This window comes from Macrotis lagotis, chromosome X, assembly GCF_037893015.1.
Source record: "Macrotis lagotis isolate mMagLag1 chromosome X, bilby.v1.9.chrom.fasta, whole genome shotgun sequence".
Taxonomy (NCBI): Eukaryota; Metazoa; Chordata; class Mammalia; order Peramelemorphia; family Peramelidae; genus Macrotis; species Macrotis lagotis.
Genome location: NC_133666.1, coordinates 230,440,706 through 230,465,513, shown reverse-complemented (window position 1 = coordinate 230,465,513; position 24,808 = coordinate 230,440,706). Strand labels below are relative to the sequence as shown.

Sequence of the window (24,808 nt, the reverse complement as noted above, 5' to 3'; positions counted from 1 at the left end):
TTAGTCAGGATGTAAAATCTTTGTTACAAGAGAGTGGATAGATAAAATGTGTACTGCTTCCCAAATCCTGGTAATCTCACAGATCAAAATGCAAATAAATATCTGTCCTAAGTGAAGTTCTAAAAGTTCTTCATGATGGGAGTAAAAAGGGAGAAAAAGAGTGAATTGGAAACCCAAACTGTTTTGAGAAGTTACAGTTCTCTTCTGCCAATTTCTACAATGTTTTATAATACCAGCACAATGTAGTTTCTTAAAAGAATCATCTCAATGATTTTATTATGCAAAAAAAAAATCTCTTCAAATTGGGCAATTTTGATTTCCATCACAATAGTAAATACTTTCCTCTGCCTTTCTGGATGTTTTTAACGCAAGGATGTTTGAACATGTTATTTCTTTTTCAGGCTATCTGAAATTATTTTGATTATGGAGCCCTATTTGAAAAAAATCATAATAAAGAATCAAAAAGCACAATGTATTCTCATATTTTCTACATGTTTTAGACAATGGCAAAAATAATAAACATGTGGCCAGTAGTTAACTATCACTTTTGAAAAATTGCTTGTTTTTTGTTGGTACCTGCATTGAATATTCTCTGTTTTTTGTATAGATGAATCACATAAAGAATTTATACAGGGGCTGCTAGGTGGTGCAGTGGATAAAGCACTGACCTTGGAGTCAGGAGTACCTGGGTTCAAATCTGGTCTCAGACACTTAATAATTACCTAGCCTTGTGGCCCTGGGCAAGCCACTTAATCCCATTGCCTTGCAAAAAGCTAAAAAAGCAACAAACAAAAAAATAGACTTTATACAAAAGGGAGAATAAGCACACAGTTTAATAGCTGACATTTTCTGTCACCTTTTTAAAAAAATAATAATAAATCTTCCAGGAGTCAAGATGGCAGACTAAGTAGTAGATCACTGAAACTTTCTTGTATTCACCTCCAAACAGTCATAAAATAGTGCCCCACAACAAATCCTGGAGTAGAAGAAACAGCAGGGGAGGGGAGGGAACAGAAGAGGAGAGTCCAGAATTGAAAGCATTCCAGGAAACCAGTAGGAGACTCTGAATCACAATATGGTGAATCAAGGAAATGCCAACATCAGGATCTTCTATTTGCTTTAGCATTATCAGGGGAACCCTCAGACTGTACAGTTTCCCAAAACCTCCACTTGCTTTAGCAAAACCCCTGGCAAACAGTCCTCCTCTCCTGTGGTCAAATCATGACATACCCCAGCACAGCACTGGATTCAGGCATCCTCCAACAATCATATTATCACATATTTAAGTGAAAACCCAGGGAAATATGGAATCATTTCACTGGACTTCAGAACACAACTAGACACCACCATAGGATTCCAGCTCAGTACAAAGTAAACTGACAGAGAAATTCAAAAGAGTAAAAAATGGAAGAAAATATTAAATGCCTCATGAGAAAAGTGACTGACGTGGAAAATAGGAGACACAGTTTCAGAATAGTTGGAATTCAGAATCTCAGAATCAAAAGGAAAAATGCCCTGATATTCTGAAAGCAAAGGACAAAATGGAAATTGAAAGAATCCACCAATCACCTTAGAAAGAGATGCCACAATAAAGACTCCAAAGAATATTAAAGAAAAATTTCATAAATAAAAAGTCAAGGAATAAGTACAAGTGGTCAAATTTACATGGTTTGATGTTGAGTGAAGTGTATAGAACCAGTAGAACATTATAGACATTAAGAACAACATTGAGTTTTGATCAGCTGTGATGCACTTGATCTTCTCAGCAGTATGGTGAGGGAAGACATTTCTAAAAGACTTGTGATACCATCCACATCCAGAGAAGAACTGTGGAATCTGAATGCAAAGCAAAGAGTGCTAATTTCCCTTTTTTCCTGTTTCTTTTTTTTTTTCATTTTTTTAAAATTTCTTTTGTGCATTTCCTCTTGTTCAGATTCTTCTTTCACAACATGACTAATATGGAAAGAAGTTTAACATGATTGTGAATGAATAACCTGTATCATTTTCATAAAATGAAGATTGAAAGCTATCTTTCAGTCCGACTCCAATTTCTCCACCACTGGGGGCTCGGGTCTTCTCTGGGGAGCCCAGCCCATATCCCAGAGCTCCCTCCCAGGGCAGGGGGCCCCCAGGGAGCCAGGAGACTGGGAGACAGGCGGGGAGGTGGCAATAAGAGCATCAGCCCAAGAAATTTCTCAAGAAAAGGGGAGAACCCGGGAGAGAGAAGGGGCTGACCAGGGAGGGGGCTCTGGGTGGAGGGGCCCCCCCAGATATGGACCGCCCCCTCTAGGCAGGGGGCGAGGAGGCCTGGGGCTAGTAAGTGCAGAGCCAGGGGGACCTGTGGAACCTCCCAGTGGTGGAGAACCTGGAGGGGGTGCTGGGGGGCTCCCAGGAGGATGGGGAAAGCTGGACATCAGGGACATCCTGCAGCAGATCATGACCATCACCGACCAAAGCCTGGATGAGGTCCAGGCCAAGAAACATGACCTAAATTGCCACCGAATGAAACCTACTCTTTTCAGTTTCCTATGTGAGATCAAAGAGAAGACTGGCCTCAGTATCCGAAGCTCACAGGAAGAAGAGCCTGCGGACCCCTAGCAGATGTGTTTGGACAACATACTTCTGGCAGAAGGGGTGGCAGGACCGGAAAAGGGAGGAGGGTCTGCAGCTGCTGCTGCAGCAGCCACAGCCTCTGGGGGTGGAGTGTCTCCTGATAACTCCATTGAGCACTCCAACTATTGAAGTAAACTGGCCCAGATCGGTCATATCTACCATTCTGAGCTGGAGAAGTATGAACAGGCGTGTAATGAGTTCACTACCCATGTGATGAACCTGCTTCGAGAGCAGAGTCGTACACGGCCTGTAGCTCCCAAGGAGATGGAGCGGTTGGTTGGTATCATCCACCAAAAATTCAGTGCCATTCAGATGCAGCTCAAACAGAGCACATGTGAAGCCGTCATGATCCTGCACTCACGTTTTCTGGATGCTAGAAGAAAACGCCGTAACTTCAGCAAACAGGCTACTGAGGTCTTAAATGAGTATTTCTACTCTCACCTGAGTAACCCTTATACCAGTGAAGAGGCCAAGGAAGAGCTCGCCAAGCAGTGTGGGATCATTGTTTCCCAGGTCTCTAACTGTTTGGCAACAAGTGGATCAGATAGAAGAAGAATATTGGGAAGGTCCAGGAAAAAGCAAATATCTTATGCAGTGAAAACTGCTGTGTCTGTCACTCAAGGGGGCCATAGCCGTGCCAGTTCCCCTACACCTCCCTCTTCTGCAGGCTCTGGTGGTTCTTTCAACCTCTCAGGATCTGGAGTTCCTAGGGCTGCCTGGGCTCAATGGAGACTCCTACCCCAGTTCCCAGGTTGAATCGCTCCATCACTCAATGGACCCTGGGGGCTACAGAGATAACCTTGGGGGAGGCCAGATGTACAGCTCCCGGGAAATGAGGGCTAATGGTGGCTGGCAGGAGGCAGTGACCCCCATCTTCAGTGATCTCCCAACAGAGGGACCTGGGAGTGTCCACTCTGATACATCCAACTACAGGGTGGGAAGGATCACCCAAGAGACCCTTCTCTGTTCCCTCCTCATTCCTACCGTCTACCCTGCTTCTTTCCTTCTCTTTATTCTCTCTCTCTCTCTCTCTCTCTCTCTCTCTCTCTCTCTCTCTCACCCTCTGACATGACATATTCCTCTTGCCCTCCCCACCCCACCCCACCCTACTTGTACACTCTAGAATTGGGCAGAGACGCCACCCCTGTCTAGTAACGCCAAAAATGGGGACAAAGTATCTGGACAGAGGACACAGGCCATGCCCCCTGTGTATACCCCGCCCCCTGCCCTCTAAGACAGGTCTTATTACCTCATATGCAGCTCATCTTAAACCAACAGTATCACCTGGTGGACAAGAAGTGTCTGACTCAGATATCTACCTCAGAGGGAGTTTCTGCCACTTTAGAAAAATGTTGACTGGGCTTTAGATTTTTGTTTTCTTTTAAAAAAAAAGAAAGAAAAAGAAAAACTTGGGATTCATCTTTTTTTGTTGTTGTTCTTAATAATTTAGGATTTGCTGGTGATGGTGTTAAACGTATTGATTCTTCTTTTTTAGGTTTTTGCAAGGCCAACAGGGTTAAGTGGCTTGCCCAAGGCTACACAGCTAGGTAATTATTAAGTGTCTGAGGTTAGATTTGAACTCAGGTACTCCTGTCTCCAGGGCCGGTGCTTTATCCACTATGCCACCTAGCCGCCCCAAGTGTATTGATTCTTTTGACTTCTTCTTTGCCCATATTAGGGTTAATAGCCAGGAGTGTACTATTAAAGGAGGGATGAGCAAACAAATATATAAGAGGACTCAACCTATCCCACTCCCCAGATGGGTCCATCAAGGAGTTTGGTCAACAGGGTCTTTTAAAGGAGGAATTTATCCTTCTTTCAGATCTTGCTGAGTACTGGGAGCTTTTCAGTTGAATATGCAAATCAGCCTGCTTCACTCTCCCAGATGCTTGGTAATAGGATGACAAAAGGGGATAAATGATCTTCCCATAAATCTTTGCCCAAGAAAGTAATTGGAGAGTGGATTGGCAAGTTGACAATTTAGTGACTTTTAAGAAGGAAAAAAGTAAAATCACCTGTCCCCTCTCCCAGGGACTAACAGGTTAATATTTGTTTTTGCATTTTTCTTTATTTTCACTATTTCTTAGAATGGGAGGGTTGGGGGACTCATTGCCAAATATATTAAATAGAGGGTAAACTTGTCTCTCTCTCAGTTTCCCCAGAAATGAAGTTTCGGTTTTTATCCCAAAATGAGGGGTTTAGGTGAGGAGGAAGGGCAACAGGGACCAAGTGTGAGAAGAAGGAATCTTAGAAATGTCCCATAGCCCTCTCCCTCTCCCATCCTGGCTCTCTCAAACATCCTCAGGATTTGTTGTGTGTGTTGGGGTCAGAGGACTCCTCCCATAAGAGATAATCTGGGGTGGGGTCAGGGAGCAAAGGGGATTGTTGGAGAGGCAATTATCTCCTCACTTGTAAACTTGTAGTTTCACAGAACAAATGACAGTTTTAAATAAAGAAATTTCTTTTTTCACCTGGGGAAAAAAAAGCTATCTTTCCATGTAGTTTTGAAAAGAATACTATTAAGATTAAAAATAAGAGTACAAGTCAATCCCCAATTGAAATATGGTCAAAGGACATGAACAGGCAGTTTTCAGAAGAAAAGAAAACTATCTATAGGCATATAAATGAGTGCTCCAAACCACTTTTCAGTAGAGAGATGAAAATTTAAAAAAATCTCTGAGAAAATCCTCATATCTATCAAATTGACTAATATGACAAAAAAGCAAAGTGATAAATGTTGGAGAGGTGTTAAAAAAATGAGACACTTAATGCATTGTGGGTGAAGTTGTAAACTGATCATTCATTCTAGAGGTCAGATTGGAACTGTGCCCATAGGGCAGCCAAATTATGAATACCCTTTGATAGAACAATAGTACTACAAGAGAAAAGAGAAAAGGACCTACATGTGTAAAAATATTTACAATACCCCCTTTAATGGTGGCAAAATATTTGAAATTGATGAGATCTCCATCAAATGGGGAATGGATGAACAAGTTGGTTTATGGATGTAATGGGATACTTTTTATTATAAGGAATAATAAAAAGGCAGATTTTAGAAAACCTGTAAAGACTTACAAATTGATGCAAAATGAAATGAGCAGAACCAGGAAAACAAAGTACACATTATCAGAAACATTGTATGATAATTAGCTATGAATGACCCAGATCTTCTCAGCAACAGAATGATCTAAGACAAGGAGAAAGGACTTAAGAAGGAAAACTGCAATTCACTTCCAAACAAATGATGGACTCTAAATGTAAATTGAAGCATATTTTTACAAGTACCTTATTCTTTCTCTTTATTATTTTTATTTTGATGTTTCTTGTACAGCTGAGATAATATTGAAATATATGTTACACGATAGAAAATGTATAATCTGTAATTCAATTCAATATTAAACTACGTATCATTTATAGAATAGAGAAGGGGAAAGCAGAAAGGGTGAAAAAATTCTAACTCAATATCTTGTAAAAATGAATGCAAAATGTCTCTCCACTCCAACAGAATTTTTAGCACTTCTTCATATGGCTATGGGTAGCTTTGATTTCTTCAAATGAAATTCTCTCTTCAAATGCTTTGAATTTTATCAGTTGGAGGACAGTTTAAATTTTTATAACTTTGATTCAGTTATCTATTTGAGATATGAGGTTTTTATCAGAGACACACATACTGTAAGGATTGTTTCTCAGCTTTCTGCTTTCATTCTAATCTTGGGTGTGATGGCTTTGTTTGCACAAAAGCTTTTTAATTGAATGTCATCAAAATTATCTTTTGTATTTACATCTTGTAGTGAATTCTTCAATTGTTAGAAAATGGTCCAAATGCCTAGAAATTTCCCATGGTATAATAGTCAAAGTTTGATCACATAAAGAATTCAATTTAATATCTCTATATTAAAGAAATGATCCAGGAGTTCCAGATTGACAATAAAAGTAGTTTAATAATCTGAGTGTAATAATCACTCTGGGTCAGCCCTAGGGAGACTGCAAGATGACAGTCATGGATCCCAGCAAAGACTACTCCAAAATTCCTATGGTAATTATAGAATACAGACAAAGAAAAGATAATTTGGCTGCAAAGTATGAATTGACTAATAATTTAGGCTTTCTTCAATTTAGCTCTCAGGTGCTTAAACCTCCATCCCAGTGCTACATTAGATTTCCTTACAGTAAAATCCTGTGTTCACAAAGACTTACACAGGTCCTGCTCTGGTCAAGTATACTCTTTTGGCATATGTTACTCTTGGTTTATGGTATTCATTGAGAAAAAAATAGCTTGTTAATGTTATGGGTTTTGCTGATATAAAATTTTGCTGGCAACTCCCATCATGAATTTTACTACTAGAGACTTTTTTTTAGGTTTTTGCAAGGCATGAGGTTAAGTGGCTTACCCAAAGCCACATAGCTAGATAATTATTGTGTGTGAGGCTGGATTTGAACTCAGTTAGTCATGAGTTCAGGTCCAGTGTTCTGTCCACTGCACCACCTAGCTGCTCCTACTAGAGACTTTTGCTAGGAAACCCATATCATAAATTTCATTGCTTAAAGGGGCACACATTTTTATGACTTTTACATGAATCCATATCCCAAGTTTTCAACCAACTGGGACTCCAACTCTGCTTCTTAAAAAATAATAAAAGAATCAAAGTTTATGAAGTAAAATTACTTTGCTTTTCAAATGTTAACTGAAATAGTCTTTGCTTAAATTGAATGACTTTTTAAAAAATTGATCATAGAATGTGCATATTTGACTGAATGTATAATCTGGAATTCAATGACTAGTTAAAATGCTATCATCAAGAAAGTAAGAAAGAAAATTAACTTAAACAAAAATGTTATATTGACTATTCACCGATGTTAGATTTTTTCCACTTGCAAATGTGCCTATTATATAACCGACTTTAAAGCTGTTGTTATAAATTTAAATCATAAATCAACCGTAACATAAAGCACTATAGTAAAGAAAAACAAATCTCTGTGAGGAGTAAGAGCAGCCTCATTGCTGGAGAGTTGGGCAACAAAACTTTCTTTTTTGTTTTTTTATATGTTTTGGTTCTTTCTTTCTTTTATTTGTTTTAATTTACTATTTTATTTTTCCCCAGTTACATGTAAAAACAATTTTTAGCATTCATTTTAATATTATATCTTGTGTCTTCCAAATTCTTTCCCTTTCTCCTTCCCCATTCCCACCTTCATTGAGAAGGTTAGCAATTAGATATATGTTATATATACTTATTCATGCAAAACAATTCCATAGTAGCCATGTTGTGAAAGAAAACATATGCCACAAAAACTCCAGAAAAATAATCCAGCAATGGAAGAATCACTGACCAAATTGTGGTATGTGATTAAGAAAAAAATGCTATTCTTCCATAAGAAATGATGGGCAGGATGCACTCAGAAAAACATGAAAGATTTACATGAACTGGTACAAAGTATACAAAGTATTGTGTACAAAGTAACATCACTATTATAAGATAGTCAGCTGTGAACAATAGTTATTCATAGTCATAAAATGCCTCAAGACAATGTTGAAAGATTTATGGTCAAAAATGCTATCCATTCCCAGAGAGAGAACAGATGGTGTTTGAATACAGATTGAAGCATACTTTTATTCCACCCTTCCTCCATCCCTTCCTTCCTTCCTTATTTCCTTCCTTCCTTTCTTCCTTCCTTCCTTCCTTCTTTTCTTTCATTCTTTCTTCTTTCCTTTCATTCTGTACATTTATGGTATCACAGCCTCTGTTCAAAGGAATTTTAAACAATATAATACATGAATATATAATCAATAAATATTTATTAAATAATTATTATGTACCAAGCACTATGTTAACTTCTTGGGATACAAATATGAAAAAGAAATGCATTTCTTACCTGGAGAAGCTTAAATTTTAAAGGAGGACAGGCAACACATAAAAGAAAGTTGAAAACTTGGTTGGGAGTTTGGAGTGGGAGGTACTGAATGGTGTAGAAGTCAAAAAAATTCAAAATGAGTGCCGTAAATATGTACATGAATATATATTGTTTGGCTTCACTGAAAATAGTTTGTTAAGTGCTTCATTTTGCATGCTTTCTCAATAGTTGGACAAAGGGTGGGTACAAGAGAGAAATTTCAAGACAAAAAATAATCAAATAGTCAAATTAAAAAAATTGTTCTGTCTATATAGTTACAATAATAATGTTTAGATTGGACCTGTGATTTCATCAATATAGAAAAATTCAACTGAGAAAAACTCTACCAACGCAAATTAACATTTCTTCCACAACTTAGAGAATTTTCTGGGTCACTGAGATATCGAGTGACCTATCCATAATCACATAGTCAGTGTTTGTCATATTTGGAACTTAAACTCAGATCTTCCTAATTCCAGGCCAACTCTATTTCTATTCCATCATGATAGCTCTATAGATTGTATTCTAAAAAATATAGAAATGTATGATTTTACCTGTCTCCAACATTCAAATTGTAATTATTAGCATTATTTTCAAATAATTTTCATGTCCAGTGTTTTATTTAATCACTACAACTACCCCAGAGACAGCAAGGATAAATATCATTAGCCATTCACCTTTAAGGAATAAGAATCTAATAAATAAAGATGTATGTTATAGTAATATTCATCGAGTCAGAACTAGAGCCCAGGTTTTCAATTGCTAGACTAGTGTTCATTATGCTCACAATCCAGAAAATAAGGAAGGAAAGGAAATAGAGTATATTACTTTGCCTTCCCAGAATTCTCAATGTCAAAGAAGCTTTATATGTTCCCCCATTCCCCCAAACCCCTAACAAAGGATTCAAGGTTAAGGACAGGAGACATAAGCAAGTAATATGACATCAACAGAAACTCAGTTTCCCAAGCTCTAGCTTTCCCAAGAAGATTTCCAATTTAAAGAGAAGCATTTGTCACTGATTATAATTTCCCCTATAGTTTCATGCTGTATAGTTTCATATTCTTCATTTAATAATAACTTGAGTTCATCTCCAAAATGCCTTATCTTGTCTTCTATATGAAGTATATTGGAAAAATAGCAAATAGACTCATGTTTTATTTGACATAGATTTCTGATTAGTTGTATACAGTATATGTGCCTGAGTCTGTGTTTATCTCTCTTATTTTTAGGAGACAATTGGGGTTAAGTGACTTGCCCAAGGCCAGACAGCTAGAGCTAGAATGTGACTGAGATTGGATTTAAGCTCAGGTCCTCCTATCTCCAGAGTCTATGATTTACCCATTGTGCCATCTAGGTGCCTCACTCTCCATCTCACGATTTTTCCTAAGCAAACTTTCCACTTAAACAAACAATAGAAAATAAAATATCAGTTCACATTTATGAATAATGCTTTTACCTTACACAACACTTTCATATACATTATCTCACTTGATGCTACACAATCACCACAATAGGATTGCACTACAAATCCTATTCTTACTCTCATTTTACAGATGAAGAAATTAAATACTCAGAGTATAAGGAATTTTCTCAACCAAATGTAACTAGCACTATATTTATAGGTTGCAGTTTGGCCTAGTTTAGACAGTAATTAACTATATGAACTTGAAAAAGACCATTAACTTTCCTGAATTTTTTAGCTTCAGTTTCCTCATCTATAACTGGGGGGGGAGTAGGTCTACTTTAAAAATCTCTTAGGTCTCTCCTACAACTAAAATTTTATATTTATTGAAATTTATTTTATTTTTGATTTGTTAATTCTATTCAAATCACTTATTAAGAAACTACTATATACTAGGCACTTTTAGGCACTAGAAAAAGAAGTGAAAAAACAGACTATTCTCATTTATATTCTATTAAAGGGACTGGTAATAAATAACAAATATATAGAAAATTAAATTAATATATATACAGATATAAAGAAATGTACAGAAAGAATGTACCTGTTACCTGTTTACTATAAAGGGAAATTTATTTAAAATAGAAATCCCAGTAAGCACCACAGAAGGATATATTAAAGTGAAAAAGGGACACAAGTATTATGGCACTGTTAAGGATGAGTATGAGAGGACAGGGATTGGTATCCAGGGAAGTAACCTTTGGACTATGCAGCTCAATCAAAGAAATTGAGTGGAGTCCTAAGGCAAAAGAGTTCCTACCTTTTACAGAAGCTTTTATAATGTTATTTGGACAATCCCTGAGCAAGAGGTGGAAAAAGGTGAGAGGAAAGCATGTATTTGTTGGCAGGGAAGATTACAAATCCCAGTTCAGTTTGATGGTCAAGCAGTTGTTTCAGTATTGGGACCTGGTTGACTAGAGAGGCATAGCTGAGGTAGTCATCTTCCAATCACTAGTCAGGTCAACTCTAACCAAAGGGTAAGTATAATGTTGAGTAGATTATTTCCTGTAAGGTTATAGGTCCCAGAAGGGTCTTTGAACTGGAACCAGAAGCTGGTTTGGAGAAGCTGGGGCAGTTAGTCAGATTAACCTTTTAAGAAAAACATAGAATTTTAAATCATGGTGAATTTGTTCATGTCCCCTGTGTTACTCTGAACCTTCTATTAGCAAGATAGATGGTGTGGTTGTCTTTTAAGCCTGCAGGAACCTAAATAATTTGTATGTACAGCACAACAGTGACATAGAGAACTACATGATTTCCAAATGTAGTGAAAACTTGTTATTCCCTAAGGGAGTATAATTAAAATTTAGTAATTTTCAGGAATATTGAACTTCTGATGGCCAAGTGTAAAGAAAGAAGACCTTACATTTTCTTTTTTTTATGATTTTTAAAAATTTATTTATTTATTCTTATTTTTGTACAAATTTTTACACATTACTAAAATATTCTTGTTTAAGAGAAAACATAATACCACCTCCCCCAAAAAAATATAGACCTGCATGAGCAATAAAGTAAAGAGAAAAAAATTAAATTAAAATAATAATAATAATAATAGTAATAAATAGTAATAGGGGCAGCCAAGTGGTGCAGTGGACAGAGCACCAACCCCAGACACCCAACAGTCACCTAGCTGTGTGACCCTGGGCAAGCCATCCCAACCCCATTGCCCTGCAAAAACAAAACAAAAAACAAAATAAATAAAATAATAATAATAGTAATATTAGGGACAGCCAGGTGGTGCAGAGGACAAAGCACCAGCCCTGGAGCCAGGAGCACCCAGGTCCAAATCCTGCCTCAGACACCCAACAATCACCCAGCTGTGCAGCCCCAGGCAAGTCGCCCAATTCCATTTGCCCTATAACCCCCCAAAATAATAATAATAATGATAATAATAATATTATTAACAACAATAATAATGTGCTTCAGTCTGTGTTCCAACACCTCCAGCTCTGTCACGAGTGAATCACATTCTTTTTAAGTCCATCACAAAAGCTACTTCCATATTTTTCCACCATTACCATTGCTGATAGCAACACCCTCCACTTGTACTTCCCCACTATCATATACTGTATTTTCTCTCTCCTTTCACTCTGTCACTCTTCTTAAATGTGCTGTAGGGTATCTGAGTGATGCAGCAGACAGATTCCCGGCACTGGGGCCAAGAGGCTCAGAGCCCACATACCACCCCTTAGACCCAGCATCCTCTGGGCCCTATGGTCCTGGACAGGCCATCCAATACCAGCCCCTTGCAAAAAGTAAAAATGAAAATGTTTTATATCTGACCACTCTTCCCCCACAGTCCACCTTTTCCTCCATCACTCATATCCCCCACCTTCACCCTGTCCCCCTTCTCTCCTTATCTAGATGTCTATACCCCATTGAATATATATGATGTTTCCTCTCCTAACCACCTCTGATGAGAGCAAAGTATCCCTCATTCCCCTTTGCCTGCCTTCCCCCTTTCCACATTACAATAGCTCATTGTGATAAAAAAATCTTATTATATGAAATATCTTAGCCTATTCCACCTCTCCTTTTTCTTTCTCCCAATACATTTTACTTTTATTCCATTTTTACACTATATTATATATTCAAATTCAGCTCTCTCCTGTGCTTCATCTATAAAAGCTCCTTCTACCTGCTCTATTAAATGAGAAGGTTCATATGAGTATTATCAGTATCATTTTTCTATGCAGGAATCATGTAGTTCATCATCAAGTCCCTCATATTTTACCCTTCTCCTCCACTCTCTATGCTTCACCTGAGTCCTGTATTTGAAGATCAAACTTTTTGTTCAGCGCTGGTCATTCCAACAGGAACATTTGGAATTCCCCTGGTTCACTGAAAGTCCATCTTTTTTCCCTGGAAGACATTCAGTATTGCTGGGTAATTGACTCTCATTTGCATTCCAAGCTCTTTTGCCTTCCAGAATATTATATTCCAAGCCCTATGAGCTTTTAATGTAGTTACTGCTAAGTCCTGTGTGATTCTGACTGCAGCTCCACAATATTTGAATTGTGTCCTTCTGGCTGCTTGTAATATTTTCTCTTTGACTTAGGAGTTCTGGAACTTGACTATAATATTCCTGGGGGTAGTTTTTTTTTGGATCTCTTTCTCCAGGAGATCAGTGGATTCTCTCAATTTATATTTTGCCATCTGCTTCTAGGATAACTGGGCAACTTTCCTGTAGTAATTCTTTGAAAATGATGTCATTTTTCCTGATCATGACTTTCAGGTATTTCAATAATTATTCATTTATCTTTCCTGATTCTGTTTTCCATATCAGTTGTTTTTTTCAATGAGATGTTTCACATTTTCAGCTTATTTTTCATTCTTTTGGTTTTGAAGTATTGTATCTTGATTTCTCGTAAAATCAGCAGCTTCCCTCAGTTGCAGCACATTTTTCTCTTTTTCCATTTGGCCATTTCTGCTTTTTAAAGCATTCTTCTCCTCAATAACTTTTTGAACTGTTTTATCCATTTGACTTAGGCTGGTTTTTAATGTTATTTTCTTCAGCATTTTTTTGGCTCTCCTTGACTAAGCTACTGACTTCATTTTCATGTTTTTCTGCATCTCTCTCATTTCTTTTCCCAATTTTTCTTCTATCTCCCTCACTTGATTTTCAAAATCTTTTCTGAGCTCTATCATAGCCTGAGCCCAATTTCTGTTTTTCTTGGAATCTTTAGATGCAGGAGCTTGTACATCCTCATCTTCAGATTGAATATTTTGATCCTTCTTGGGATCACAGACAAAGTATTTCTCAATAGTGTTCCTCTCTTTTCTCTGCTTACTCATTTCTCCAGTATGTGCCTGGTTTTGGGGTGCTACCTGAACTTTTGAGTATTATTGGGACACCCCCACACAAGGATCTCTGTGTGTGAAGCTCTGTCTTCCCTCCTGTTCTGTGAATGACCACAAGCGTACCCCTCTGTCAAGGGACTGAGGTGGGGGGGTGCCTGCTGTTCTATTGGGGGACCTAGTTTGTGATCAGGATCTGAATGTGGTCAGAGCCCCTGTTCCAGGTACAGAGGACAAACCTCAGAAGTCTCTCTCCTCTTCCCTACCTAGTTAGGCTGAGCACCCAAGCCTGGGGGCTCCTGCTTACTGTCTCCAGCTGCTTCCAGTTCCTGCATCTGGGCTTTCACAGCCATTCTGGTAGCTGAGTGCCCCAAAGGCTGGGCTTCACGGGCTTGCTCTGGCAGAGCCCTCCCCCCACTGATCTTCCAAGTTGTACCCAGTGCTCTCCAGGGTGTATGTTAGGAAACTGCCCCTGCTGCCTTGAGCCAAAGCTCCCAGTGCCCTGGGGCTGTGTCCAGGCGCCTGAAATTCCTCCACTCTGGTGGCTGCCCCTCTAACCCCATGGAGCTGAGCATTTCCGCTCAAGACCTTACATTTTCAATTATATGTTTATAAAATTGGTACTCACTGAGTAAGTTTCAGATTCATCTAATAATCCTCATGTTTACACACATACATGAACATGTTATCTATACACACAGAGTAAAGGTTTACTTTGGAATATAATCTGAATAACTTTTAATTTTTTTTAATTTTGATATAATCACTTAATTTAGTTTTAGAATTTAGGTAACACCAAGACAGTTCATACTAGTTGATCAAAATTGTATTGAATTAAGTATAAAGCAGACTCTCATAGTGAAAATCCCTCTAAAAAGGATTTTAGAGATTATTAAGCCTAATGCATTCATTTTGCATTTACAAAACAAAAGCACCAAGTAGTGAAATGAATTGCGCAAGAGAATTCAGCTATTAAGTGTTAGAGCCAGGAATCATACCTGTCTCTACTTAGTGTTTTAGAATCAAATGGAAAAGCAGATTTGGAAAAATAATTTTTAACCCATGTCTCGGTAATTCAAAAATTCTACTGTAATGTGGGGTTTTAAGCTCTTTCTTAATACAGACATTCTATTCTCACTTTCTTCATTTACTCGTTCTGAAAATGGCAAATTTTTATCTTCTACAGAAGGCAAGCAATAATATGTTTACTTGTGTGCTTTTGTGCTCTGCCTATCCAAAAAAGAGCTCTTAGGAGAAAAATAATGATGAGGATGATGATGATATGGTAGTGATGATAATGATCACATTAAGGTAGTACAGTGTTAGGTCTGGAGTCAAGAAGAAAAGAGTTCCAATACAGTCCTAGTACTCTACCTTCTAAGACGTTGTAAGGATCAAATGAGATAATAATTTCAAAGTGTCTGGCACATAATAAGTGCTAAGTAAATTATAACTCTTAATATTACAAATGATGACAATAATAGTGAGATAACATTTATATAATATTTTAAGTTTTGCAAAGTTTCACTATTGTTTTTCTCTGCTGTTCCCTAAAATATTCTTGCTATTATTTTCACCATTTTGCAAGTGAGAGAATGAGACTAAAAGAGATTTAGCAAGTTGTTCAGGGTCACACAACTGAGTTAAACTCAAACTATTAACTTTCTGATTTCATTTCTAGAGCTCTGTGCACTGTATCCTAACTGCATTTTTTTATTTTATAGTGTGATGTCTAGTTCTATTCTTAAATTCAGCAGAACCACTTCTGAATATCATCTTTCTAATCACCTTTCAATAGCAGGGTACTTTCATTTGATGTAAGTAGAGTAGTGTTAACTAGACCTCATCTAGTTCAAAGTAAAATAATATTAGAACTTCTTTATCAGCATTATAATGTACTCATTGCTCACTCCTTACACACAAAACCTTGACTTAAAATCTACATATACCTACATTCAAATATACAAAAGCATACATAATGTTAGAAAGGATGAATCTGATTATGCCAACTTATAACTGAATAAATATTGATAGCAAAGGGCATGACTATAGGCAAGGATAAACAGAAGTATTATTATTATTACAAAAATATGGATTGGTTCTCTATTCACCCACAGGACCAGTATTTTATTAAAGAAATGAGAAAAATTATAGCACCTAATGGGCAATTTATAGGTTCTCAGATCAGGTTACAGTGTTTAAACAGATCTGGAACATTTTGGGGAAAATTATTTCTTCAGTGGTACAAAAAAACTATTGCCTGAACTTCTAGCTAATCATCCTCAATGTGCTTTAAGGACAAAAGCAGAACATGTAAAACCTGTTTTATTTATATAGTTTATGAAATACTTGAAGCTAACGTTAGGGGGGGTTTTGCAAGGCAATGGGGTTAAGTGGCTTGCCCAGGGCCACACAGCTAGGTAATTATTAAGTGTCTGATGCCGGATTTGAATTCAGGTCCTCCTGACTCCAGGGCTGGTGCTCTGTCCACTGCACCAACTAGTTACCCCCGAAGCTAATTTTCTTAAAAGTTATTCATTTATTCAACAATCCATTCATCTATTCAGGCAGAATATTTCTATTTGTTTAAACTGATCCACCTAACTTCACCCTATACTATCCCCTTTTCCTTCAAACTCTGGTCCTGAACAAAGTATCTGGATTAGTCTGATAGTGGAGGCAAATTTATGCCTCCAAGGCATAAGGTTTATTTATTTCATAAACCTTCAGTTCTTCAATGACTAGATCACCCTTACCATAAGTTGTTCCACTTTACACAAATCAAAATTAAAAAAATATTTAAAAAGCTACTGTATCTTTCCTGTTTCATTCCTATTTACAAGGATTCCAGAGAAACATACTTGCCCACCTCAAGCTTATTTCTAAATTTTCTAAAATTTTACAGGTAGTCATTTTCTCAATTCTCAGAGGTTTGAGGCCTATTAGTTATTTTCAAACTGCTTTGATCTGACTGTCAAGATGGTTTACCGATGTATATACTACAGTTTCTTGTTTGTTATTTGTTAATGAGGATTGATTGAGAATGATCACCAAAGGTGAATGACCAGCTCTGAAAAGGACTCTGTAAACCCTCACACCAGAGGTGGTGGTCTTTCCTGAACATATTATATACCTCAATAAATATATGTATGCAAAAATGGAATTATTGCCTCAAGGAAGTAGTGTGTTCCTTCTCATTACAGGTTGTCAAGAAGAGTTTGAATCATCATTTTTGGGTGATGACTTAGAAGACTTTAAGGTCAGTTATAGGATAGTATGTAAAGATCCTTCTTTCAACTTTATTTTCTAATGATCTACGATTCTATGATTCTAAAGATACCCTAGCTGAATGGGCCCTAAAGGATGATCCAGGCTTCCTTTTTATTTTAACACTTGAAGATACTGAGTTTCTAAGATTTTAAAAAGTGACTGCATTTTTACACTATATCTTCAAATTCAGCTCTCTCATGCACTTCATTTATAAAAGCTCCTTCTACCTGCTCTATTAAATGAGAAGGTTCATATGAGTAATATCAGTATCAGAATAAAATTGTATAATATACTAATAAAGATGGACTCAATGGGTTATTAAGTAAAGTACTGTGAGAAAGGGAAAGGAGACATTGAATGGGCTAAGATATTTTGCATGAAAGAGTCAAGAAAAATCTTTTGCAATGGAGTAGAAGGAGGCAATGAGTGAATCTTCTTTCTCATCAGAATGGCTCAGAGAGGAAATAACAAACACACTTATTAGAGAATAAAAATCAATCTTACCCTAGAGGGAAAAAAGAGAGAAAAGGGATGAAGATGGGGAACAAGGGGAGGAGAGGATGATGGAGAAGGTGATAGAAGAGAGGGAAGAATGTAGAAAAGAGTAGTTATATGTCATAAAAGGAGAGAGAGAGAGAGAGAGAGAGAGAGAGAGAGAGAGAGAGAGAGTGAGAATAGAATAAATTGGAGTGGTGAGGAATATTGGTGGGAAATACAGTTACCAATAGCAACTGTGGGAGAAAATGTTGAAGCAACTTCTCTGATGGACTTATAAAGAATGCAACCCATCCCAGAGACAGAGTTGATGGTATCTAAACACATCCTAAAGAACACTTTTTTTCTCTCATTTCTTTTCTCTTGAGGTTTCTCTATGTTTTTATGGGATGAGGGGAGTTTATATTTACTTTCACAATAAGATTATTGGGAAATGTGAAAATAACTAATTAAGAAATAAAAAATACATAAATATAATATACATGTAATATATAATATATAATACATATATTATAACATGTAATAAATATATATTATAATATATAATTAATATAATATTTAAATAATATATAATAGATATATTATAATATATAATAAATATAATATACATATAATATATAAATACAAATACAAAATAAAAATAATCTATCCACACTTTTTCACTATTACCATCTATTGTCTCCTTCCCTCTTGCCTTACAAATATACTCCTATCTCCCATTGTTAAAAACCCTCACTGTTCTATCTATCCCAATGATCTTTACTCCTATATTTCTTCTCTCTTTTATTTCTGAACTATGAAAACATTGTCAAGAATTGGTCCCTCTACTTTCTGTCTTTTCCTTCTCTTTGAAATTTAATGCAGTATGACATCCAACTTTATAATTCAACTGAAACTACTGTCTCTAAAGTTACAAATGTTCCTGATTGTCAAATCTAATGTTCTTTTTTCAAAACCTGTAATTTTTTATCCTTTTTCAAACTTTGATATTATTGATCACTCTCTTCTCCAGGATAGTCTTTCTCCCTAAGCTTTGTGATACTGATCTCTTCTGGTTCTATCTTCTTCACTGTTCCTACCTCGTGTCCTTTACCTGATCTTCATCTAGGTCATATTTGGTAAACATGGATATCCCCAAGGTTGTATCATGAGTCTACTTCTTTATTTCATCTCTACTGTCTTGTTTATTGATTTCATTAGATGCTGTAGATTCAATTATAATCTATGAGAATGATGCTTGATTTATTTATTGAGCTCTAATCTCTCTGCTATCTTCAGACTCACAACTCCAACTACCTATTAGATATATCAAGTTGTATATCTCATAAATATATAAACATCTGAGACCATTTCTTCTTTTTCTTGGAGGTTTTAAATATAGAATATTTGAATTTGTCATTTTCTGAGTGTATATTTTGATTCTCCATGGGACCAAAGTATTTTTTAATGACTAAACAAATTATTTTTCTTCCCCCAAATCCTCCTCTCTTCTTAACTTCACTGTTACTATCTAGAATGCCATTCTTTCAGTTATCAAAGTGTACACTAAATAAATGTTTGCAATATTAGTATTGTTCATAACTTTTTACTCTTTTTCATTCCCCATATTCAATCTGTTAATAAATGCTATAATTTCTGCCTCTATAATATTTCTGTATATTTTCCCTTCTCCCCATATAGTCACCTCTTGCCTGGACTACTAAAATAACCTGCTGGTTTTTTTTCTCGATTTCAAGCCTCTACCTGTTCTACTTCATCTTCCACTCAGTTGCCAAAATTAGAGCACTTAAACCCTATTACTCCTCAATTGATTAGATTAAAATAGTTTCCGATGATTTTTGGACTGAAATTCAAAATCCTCTCTCTGACTTTTAAACTCTTCATAACCTGGTCTATTCCAACCTTTCCACACTTCTTATATACTACTCCCTGACATGTATTCTTCAATCCAGTAACATTGGGTTCTTTGCTTTGATTACACATGACACTATCTCCTGACTACCTTTTTACCCATTGTGTCCCTTGTCTGAAATACTTTCTTTTCTCATTTCTGGCATTTGTCTTTGCTGGCCTCCTTCAATTCTTGGCTAAAATTTCATTTTCAAGCGGTTTTTCCTTGGGATCCTCAATGCTAAAAATCTTCTAAGATCACCTCCAGTTAAAACTGCTGCAAGTGTGTATCTGTGTGTGTGTGTGTGTGTGTGTGTGTGTGTGTTATGTTTATCTTGTTCTTATATCAGCAGAAGCAGTTAGTGAAGGAGTGAATAGAACATTTGCCCTAGAGTGAAGGACATAAATTCAAATTTGACCTCTAATGCTTATTAGCTGTGTGACTCCTGACATACAATGTAGCCTCCATTTGGCACAGTCTTTACAAGTGTAAAAGTGAGGATTCTGATATTATCTGCCTCACAAGGTCATCATGTGTATCAAATAGAATAATTAATTAAAAAACACTTAGCATAGTGCCTGGCACAGGCATTATAGAAAAATGCTTATTTTTTTTACATAAAATTATCTGCATGCTTTCTCCTCCATGAAAATCTCTTCTTCTTTAGAGCAAGGATATTTTCTCTTTATTTCTTTGTATACTCAATGCTTAGCACAATGCCTAGTTCAAGAGATGAATTTAATAAATACTTATTATCTTGACAACTTCTTGTCTGCACTAAGTAAGAATTCAAGGACAGCTGAACAATTGAATTGTCACTTTTATCAAGATGAGAATATTAATAAGCTTGTATAAGGGCCAAAATAAATATGGTAACAGGACAATCACTGTGAAGGAATTAATCTTAACTTTTTTTAGTTTTAGTATAATTATTTTAATACTTCAAAAGCTCTATGATCTCAGCATTTTAGGCACTCTTTGTAGCCATGCTGATTGTATCAGATTCTTACTTTGCAATCATCCTTTGTAATCCTCATTCCTTCTCTCCCATAGAAACCCCACAGGAGGTCTAAGCAGTATTCTAGAGACTTTCCTCTAGAATACATTGATGTTGAGAGAATAACAATGTAAAACAAAGAATATCCATTGGATATTTTTTTGCTAGATCACTAGTTCTTTCTCTGGTTTAGGCAGGCATCTGTTTAATGATAAAGTTTACCTTACTTAACCTACATAATACTTTATTTTTAGTATTGATATATATATATACACATATATATATACATGTATATATACACATATATGTATATATATATATATGGATAGAGAGAGCTTCCTGTGACTAACATATGGCCCTATTTAACATATAAGTTAAGTATTTTTATGAGACTCAATAGCAAAGCAGTCTTTTATTTTTGAAAAACAAGGTTTTCCAAGTCAAAGTATATAGCAATCAATATTCTCTTAATCACATAATTGAATTATAGGTACAGGGAATACAAGAGAACAGTATGCTAAATAAAGTCATTTGATTGTAGAGAGGAAAATATTAATTTGATGGTTTTCTTCCAACTATACTATCTTCAATATATATTTTTAAAATAATTATCTTATCTGAAAATATGAAACAAAGGATATGATTTTATGATATGATCCACTAATTATTAGTATCAAGTAGGACTAATATATAGAGAAGCATACTTGCACACGCACGCACACACACACACACACACACACAAATTTTGCCATTAACATGAAAGATGATTGGTGTGTGTTAAGTTTCACAGTGGCTTGCTTTTTGACTCATATCTTCTCATACTTTTTTATTCTTTGACATTTTTTCCATGAGTTCTTCTTAGTAGAAAACATAATAAGCTGTAATATCTGTATCTTCCCTATCTTTATACATGTACACTCTGCATATCCAAATATTTCTAAAAATCAATGCTTATGCTTATTAATGACATGAAAGAAACATACATGTTACCCACATGGTTTCTCATTCTCACTACATGCTTTTTAAATCTTTTCCTGTTGATACATGTCCTTGATAGACAAGATAAATGATTCCTAGGTACAAAGGCTCAAGAAGAATGGGAGGAATCTACATACCAAACTCTGATGAGGTGACATAATTGAATCTGGGGGGAATGAGAAAGGGAAAAAGATAATTCCAAAGAAACCAAGCTAATTTTCCATAAAATCTCATGGGGAACTGATTTTTTTAAGGTCTTGTGCCAAATTTATAAGCAGAAGTAATATAAGGAGTAGGTTTTTCTTTAACAAATATTGAGAATGATCTATGTGCCAGTTTAAAAATTTCAGATTTCTTTTTTACAAATCAGAATGCTGTATTTTTTGCTTCTTTTTCACTGATTAATGGAATAGAGAGTTTTACTTAACCAGGATATTAAATAATAATTTGTAGTGAATCAGATCATTGAAAATCATCAATTAAACAGGAAATTTTCTAATTACCAAAGTGATTAAGAGATTATCGAATTGATGAATGAATTCAATTCAGCATACCTAGATGGGCAAATTACAAAACTGATTTGGGATATTTCTGTGATGTAAATCCCTATTCTCGCACTCTAAGTGCAATCATTTGGGGCCAATTTAAGTTTAGAAAATGTCAACTAGGTAGAACATTTAAGAAGTTAAAATGCTTTCCCAATTTGATATTGGGAATTTAATTTTTTCTATTCTCCTAATTACTTCACTCAAGGGTTTTAGTTCTGAAATTTATATTTTCTTTTCCTTTGCAAATAATTACAGGAAAACCCTCATGCAGAGTGGAATCATGGAGGTAAGATAGAAAGGAAAAAGGTAACAGGTTCTGATTACAGAGTCAACAAAGATTAAAAGAAACATTAACTTAGGATCTCAGTACTCACAGTTCCAAGCACACTCAAGAATCAAGGAAAGTGACCTAAATTGAGTTTTAGTGATCACTGAAAATTTAATAAGAAGTAAAAGTGAAAAGCCATGAAGCCCAGAGAAACTCCCTGGATCAGTTCTGAGGATTTGGATTCGATAGGAAATTTCTGTGATTTGTTGTAACAGAAAGTCTAAGGATGGTCCTCTGCAGTCATGATCAAGAAAGAACACAAAAGATTACAGAGAGTTGTAATAATGTATTCCTTCATTTTCGAAGAAGACATGACACCAGGAAAGTGATGCCATGACAAGGACATGATTTGGATTTCAGTAAGGGGATGCTATCCTAAATCACCAGTCTCACTTTCTCCTCCAGAATCATCTGGGTTCAGTGCCCAGTTAAGAAACAGAATGACTGGAGATGACTCTAGATGGGAAGCTATAGGGTTAAGTGATTTGCCCAGGGTCACACTGCTATTAAGTGTCTGAGGCCATATTTGAACTCAGGTCCTCCTGACTTCAGGGTCAGTGCTCAAATTAGTAATAATAATAATAATGACAGGACAGGTAAAGCCCAGATTGAACTAGATAAAGAAAGGATAGAAAATGGAATTTTGATTTTGTTGATATGGGGAAGGCTAAGACCTTTTGGAAGTATATTTCACGAGGAACCACAAGGGAAGAATAGATCCTTCACTTAAGACAATCTTGAGAAATGATACAGAGAGAAAAACTTACTCTAGTTTGCTTCACATATTTTAATAAGAATATCTGCCAAATTGAAAAGAGTAAAGTAAATAAAAAGAAGAGAAATGAAGTCTAAGATAGAAAGGGAAAGAGGATAGGAAAGCAAGCATCTATGTTAAAGAAGTTGAAATGCAAGCAAATTATATTACAGAATACTGAAAGAACTTGCAGATGTATACAAATAAACATGTAAATATTTTTATTCATCTTTGTAGAATGCTGGAAAATTGAAGAATAATCTAAAAGTTCAGAAGCCTGAAGACAGGTGAATTCTGACATTCAAAAAATGTCAAAAATATAGATTTTTGAAGAGAAGTCAACTGTGTGTATATGCAATTGTTTATGTATGTGTGTAGGAGCAGATCTGTCTATTTACTTTTTCTTTTTTAATTTGTTCATTCAATTTATCAACAAAAATTAAAGACTTTAAATATGTTTATCAATTTTTCAGATGACACAAATCTTGAAGTAACAAGTAAATACGGGATGACATAATTAGAATATAGGAAAAGACTGATAGAAAGAAAAGAATCTAAAACTCTAAAAAATAAAATTCTGATAATCATATAGAACTGGGTTCATTTAACCATAACAAGGAAAGTTGGGGAAAAAACAAATGACACTGCAATCTATGAAAAGATCTTTTATAAGGATCATTTCAGCATTTTTGTTCTTTCTACTAAGAACCATCTAATAAGTAGTAGATTTGAAGTAAAAGAGGTAATATTTAAGGAATATTTGGAAAGAGTTCTTGTTCATAATGTATGTATCAGTTTAAATTGTGATACCATTCAAATTCTCAAATAAAAGTATGATCACTCCTGCCATGAAGATTTCACACCTTTGATGTCTGCTTATTGTATATGTATTTTTTTCTTTTTGTGAAGCAATTAGGGTAAAATGACTTGCTCAGGGTCACACAGCTAGTTAGGATCAATTATATGAGTTTGCATTTGAACCCAGGTGCTCCTGATTCCAGGACCAGCTTTCTATCTATTGTGCCACTTTGCTACTCCCATCCCAAAAGATTCTTGCCCCCATGCTCTATGTCTGCTCTTCCTCCATTTTCCCCTGTTTATAATTAGTAAGCACATTGTTAGGAGAGGAAGAACATGGAAGAAAATTAGAAAAATGTATGAAAACTTTACTTTTTATACATAAATATTGAAAATATTGATTCCTTATTAGAAAAGAAATTCAAATACCACAATATATGAACATTGCTTATTATTATAAAAAATAATGGATACTTTCCTGGAACTATATTTAAAAAAATAAATTTAGGTATCATTCCTGGAATTTTCTGAATTTTTACTATGATGACAGAGGAGATAAAATAAATAATATTGGACAATGAAAACACCAATAAATGGTAATTGAGCATTGTTATAGGACCAAAATCTACAGGAATTTTCCCTTCACAGTTGCCTACATGAGTAAGGTTAGTGTTTTCATTTTATTTTATTTAAGGAGAAGGGAGGAAGGTTGTGTTTTCTTTGCTTCTTGCTAATTTTTTTTTCTTTTATTTTTCCCAGAGAGGTGACAAAGCTAGTTCATATATTTGATCGTCCCAGATGGTCAAGACTCAAATAGGCCCTCCCTTTAAACCACTTACTAGAATCTTCTGAACTTATAGGCACGACTTCTGAGTAATCTAAAGGCCAAACTAGGTGGAACTGAAACCCTTCCGATTGGTGTATGTTTCTGCTGAGTACATGTATTTTTCATATGGGCATGACAGGTTTCACACTTACTCAAACTAA

At 35.7% G+C, this 24,808-nt stretch overlaps 1 pseudogene; it reads left to right on the top strand.

The window, feature by feature from the left end:
• The first annotated feature begins 2,436 nt into the window (after positions 1-2,436).
• Positions 2,437-23,314, top strand: LOC141498978 (pre-B-cell leukemia transcription factor 2 pseudogene; annotated as a pseudogene).
• The last annotated feature ends 1,494 nt before the right edge of the window (positions 23,315-24,808 follow it).